Raw genomic sequence first — 561 nt, 5'->3', positions numbered from 1 at the left:
CGCGGTGTTGGCGCCACGCAGATACTTGACGAGACTCTTGTCAATCCCGAAGGAAATCTTCTGGCGTGCCATTAGGTCTTCCTTAAAGATTTTGCAAGTTCGGTCGGCAAGGGCCTCAGGGGGTGGATCTTTCATGGTGCACACGAAGAGGTCTCCAAGGTACAACTCCATTAGCATTCGCCAATCGGCCCAGTTTTCTTCGCCAGTCAGTTTATCAAAGGGAGCGTTAAATTGCACTGGGGCCGCATGGTGAGACTCTTCCTTGGAGGATGATTGGTTTTGCTCACCATTTATGGCATTCTTGCTACCACCTGAAGGATCTTGTGTTCCGTCGTCGTCGGGCATGCTTGCAGCCACTTGCAGCGAGCTTGCAGATATTCGACGAATAAAACTCTTGCAGATTTTTCTTCTATATTCTAAGGCACAATACTAAAGACAGAGCTAGAGGCGCGCTCGGCCCATAACCTGTTATAAAATAACTGGTGTAACCCCGATGTAACTGGATGTGGACTTGGTACAAGTACAAGTAAATAAGAGATCGACACGGGTTGAAGTTCGGAA

This window comes from Frankliniella occidentalis, unplaced genomic scaffold (assembly GCF_000697945.3).
Source record: "Frankliniella occidentalis isolate FOCC.00 unplaced genomic scaffold, Focc_3.1 Scaffold267, whole genome shotgun sequence".
Taxonomy (NCBI): Eukaryota; Metazoa; Arthropoda; class Insecta; order Thysanoptera; family Thripidae; genus Frankliniella; species Frankliniella occidentalis.
This window is presented reverse-complemented; position numbering follows the sequence as displayed.